Raw genomic sequence first — 4,356 nt, 5'->3', positions numbered from 1 at the left:
TCCTTCCACTACAGAAGTGTCAGTTGCCACCACACCAAGCACTCTGCAGGCATTGTTCAAATATAAAAGCCACCGTCCCTATAGTAGGTCTTCAGGGGCAGGAGGAAGTCTGCCTTCTTGGAACTTAAATGCACCAGGAACTTAGGCATTGGCCCATTGGTTCTATAACAAGGCGCACTCTGGAGAGTTAGAGTTCTCCTTGCTTCATTGTGCCTGTGCCGACCAGACCTCTGCTTTTCTGTCCTAAAACTTCCTCTCGTTTCTAAAGTCCTTGTGTAGTCAGTCGCCCCCACAGTTCTCAGCTGTTATTTGAAGTCCACAGTCTAAACCAGCATCCCTTGGTTAGAGGGAGCTGGCTTACTGTTTGTAGAATAGAGCTGATTAGGAAATATGCAGTGCAGACACAAGCACGTACAGTGAAGGCTTTATTTCAGGAGTGCACATTCATGTGCATGGGGTAGGCTGTCCTGAAAGAGGCTCTGGAAGAGCTGCTGCTGCCACCAGCCTAACTTGCTTTCATGTGCACCTCCCCGAGCATCTTCCAAGGGCTCTCCATCAGCACTTCATGATGATCGCTCTGCGTAGGAACTGCAGTAAGAACTGATGTTTTTCTTGTCTCCAGAATTGCTGGGAATATGAAAAGCCATGGGTAGTAGTTACAAGAGAAATCCTTGGGCATAACTGTGGAGCAACTTGGGTTGGACAGGAAGAGATTAGAAAGCTTGTCCTCTGACTCAGGGATGACTCTGTGATATGAGGGGAAACTCTCCTCAGCTTCCTTGGAGAATAAAAGGAGATGTCCATCTGCTCTGTGGACTCACTGTCTTCATAGCATGCCCATGGGCTAGCCTGAGCTAGCCTGGACCCAGTACAGGCTCAAGACCTGCACAGCGCTTTGGAAGAAGATTGCTTATTTCTGAGTAGGGACTGTAATAGAAGCCTGAATGTTCAAAAGTACCATATCTCGTATACTCTATTCCCAAAGCAGGGTCCAAGCCATGACCAGCTTTCTAGGGGCCATGGAATGACAAGAGTTGGGGCGTTAAATACTCGCTGAACAACAGATCGGTGTCTCACTCAGCCATTATTAGAGAGGCTTCCCCTTACAGTAGATGGGAACAAATACAATGACCTACAACAGGACAATGTGTGGAGAGACTTTGGAACACTCAGTCCTAAGTGGGATGTCTTCATCAAACCTCTCCCCCCACCCCCAGGGTTCAGGGAGCTCTGTGGAAGAGGAGGCAGCAAGACTGTAAGATCCAGAGGGGATGGAAGACACCAGGAAATAGTGATCTGTTTCTAACACAGGAGACTCAGAGACTATGGTAGCATGCACAGGACCTGCATAGATCCAAGACGAACGGGGTCCCAGTGTTGACAAGGGAAACGTGGACACAGGCTCCCACGCCTAACCAAGAAGAAGTCTGTAATTGGTAATAATCTCCAGCGAAGGAGAGGGGGAAACATAGTTAAAATATGCTATCTGAAATTTTTTCTAGTTTCTGAAAAACTAAAACTCTGAGCATTGAGCAGCCCTCCCCCTCTCTAAAGCAGGTCCTTCCATGATGGACTTCCTTTCGTACCTTGGAATCACCCCTCCCTCAAGATGTCCAGAGCAGGTGAGCTGCCTCTTAAATGGTCGTATCCATCTCCATTACTGCCCTAATTGTATAAGCCGACAGCAGGACTGCCCCATGGCGTAGTTAAGGGGAAGGTTTTCATTGTAGATGTGAGGGAGAGAACAGTCAGAAGTCTGGGAGACTCAGGAGCAGGGAGAGAAAGTAGTGAACCAGACCTGGCCGTAAAAGAAGCAAGAACAGAGAAGTGGGGAGGGAGAGTGGGAGAGAGAGGAAAGAAGAGAGGGAAGACTGTGGGCGAAAAGCGGCACATAGCCAAACTGGCAGGGTTATAAGGAAAACAGGTAGCTGAGAGGAGTAACTACCATAGTCAGGGTTTCTATTCCCTCACAGACATCATGACCAAGAGCAAGCTGGGGAGGAAAGGGTTTATTCAGCTTACACTTCCACACCACTGTTCATCACCAAAGGAAGTCAGGAGAGGAACTCATACAGGACAGCAACCTGGAGGCAGGCGCTGATGCAGAGGCCATGGAGCGATGTTTCTTACTGGCTTGCTCCCCCTGACTTGCTCAGCCTGCTCTCTTATAGAACCCAGGACCACAACCCAGGAATGGTACCACCCACAAGGGGCCCTCCCACCCTTGATCACTAATTGAGAAAATGCCTTACAGCTGGATCTCATGGAGGCATTTCCTCAAGGGAGGCTCCCTTCTCTGTGATAGCTCCAGCTTGGGTCAAGTTGACACACAAAACCAGCCAGTTACAGGAATGAACCTTTGAACTAGAGACATTTGGGGTAGAGAGACAGTGAGCAAGGCTGGGATGCTAACATGAACTCTGAAATGTATAACAGGTTCGTGTGATCCTGAGGAAGCCTGGAGGCAAACGCAGACCACAGATAACCAATTGTCACTTCTGCCAGTGACAAGGGCAATGGCTCCTGTGGTGGAGGGGAGCCAGCCTCACACACTGATGAGGGATAGAGCTTCCTTTGGCCCTGACACTAACCTGTTGCCAGCGAAGCTTCCCAGTCTGTGCAGCCGCTGTCTCCTCTTAGGAGCTCAGCTATTCCCTGATGCTCTTATCTGGCTCCCAAAGGGTACTGCTATCTTCTCCTTCCCTGGGTACACAAAGTCATGGCTGTTATAGCACATTTTAGACTGTTAATAAGAACAGGGTTTGGAGATTACCAGCAGGTCTCTAAATGGACTCAAGGCATGCTCAGCAGAAGGGACTCGCACTCAGTACTGGAAGCCTAGCTCACTATCTGAGGCTAGTTAGGTCACAGATCTGTAGTGAGGTCACAGATCTGTAGTGAGGTCACAGATCCATAGTGAGGTCACAGATCTGTAGTGAGGTCACAGATCCATAGTGAGGTCACAGATCTGTAGTGAGGTCATAGATCTGTAGTGAGGTCACAGGTCTGTAGAGAGGTCACAGATCTGTAGTGAGGTCACAGATCTGTAGTGAGGTCACAGATCCGTAGAGAGGTCACAGATCTGTAGAGAGGTCACAGATCCGTAGTGAGGTCACAGATCTGAGGGCAGAACCCTCAGCCATCACTTTGAACCAGCAGAAGCTCCCACTGCGTCACAAATGTTCATCGTTACAAACACGAGTAACTCTAACCCTCACCAAAGAAGCTTCTCTTTTCAACAGATGGAGACCAATACAGGAAACTACAACTGACCCGAATGCAGAGAAGTGTCGGTCATGGGTGCCCAGACCCAGCTGATACACCTGCAACGCAATGCTTATACCAAGCTCAAGGAACACGCAGGAAGAGGCAGATAGGCCTTAGGAGTCAAAGAATCAGGCAGTATGCTGTGAGTGTGTGTCTCCAAGAAATGACCCATGGTGCTTCAGCAGGATGGCTGCCTAAACGAGACCTGTAGTGGGACGGCAGCAATAGACAGAATAGCAGCTAACTGGGAAATGGGGAATCTCACAGGCCATGCCCCTAGACAAAGAACTACAGGCAGCTCAGGCAGCTAAGCGACACCATTTCAGTGAGGGTTGCTAACCAGATGGAAAATACTTTTCATACTGGGGGCAGCACAATTAAACATCCCCCAAACAGCAGAGTCTCTCCTCTGATCAGCAGTCCTCCAGAGAAGTGGGGTGCATGCTCCTGAACAGCAGACCCACCACAACCACGCAGCCCTTCCCTGCCATGCAGCAGCTATAGCTTGGCCAACCCTCTGGTTTCAAAGCCCTCAAGCTTGCTTCCTGCTTGACTCTCAGGATGGTGTGTCCTTCCTTCAAATTCTGTGGAGACTCTGATAGGCATGCCCAGCTGGGTTATATCTCAAGTCAAGCTTTGATCCCATCTTGAAGCAGCCTTGAAGCCCCAGCCTTGAAGCAGATTCCACACAGACCCCAGTTATGTGCTGGTCTGGGGTGCGTTTCCCTGTGGAATATTTCTTTAATGAAATCACTTACAGTGTAGTAGATGGTAGGGAGCTGGCTGGATTCCCAGGGTGACAGTGTCACAAGTGATGGGTATATCTTGTTCCTACATCAGAACAGGTGGAACCGAAGGACATGAGGCTGAATCCCCCAATGCTGGTGGCTCTGAGGCTCACTCACCAGGCACCCGCTCCCAAGGGTCACCTGTGACTGCTCTTCTCAGTGACTTAGCACAGTGAGAGCTACTGTGCTCACCCCAAGTCCACTGTGGGGGTTGCTGCTTGTGACTTGAGAGGTCTAGTTATTAAGAGTCCTTTATACCAGGAACATAGATATCAGAGAGTAGACTATTGCTGTGACAGAC

At 49.5% G+C, this 4,356-nt stretch overlaps 1 long non-coding RNA gene across 1 annotated transcript in view; it reads right to left on the bottom strand.

Annotated features, from left to right (window-relative positions):
• Window positions 1–418: 418 nt before the first annotated feature.
• Gm33327 overlaps window positions 419–4,356 on the bottom strand; it is a 12,100-nt gene continuing 8,162 nt past the window's right edge. Inside the window, exon 5 of the long non-coding RNA XR_389480.3 lies at window positions 419–627. This is a non-coding gene — a long non-coding RNA (predicted gene, 33327). The remainder of the gene's footprint in view (window positions 628–4,356) is intronic.

This window comes from Mus musculus, chromosome 5 (assembly GCF_000001635.26).
Source record: "Mus musculus strain C57BL/6J chromosome 5, GRCm38.p6 C57BL/6J".
Lineage (NCBI taxonomy): Eukaryota > Metazoa > Chordata > Mammalia > Rodentia > Muridae > Mus > Mus musculus.
Note: the sequence above shows the minus strand (reverse complement) of the source record. Positions and strands in the feature narration are given on the sequence as shown.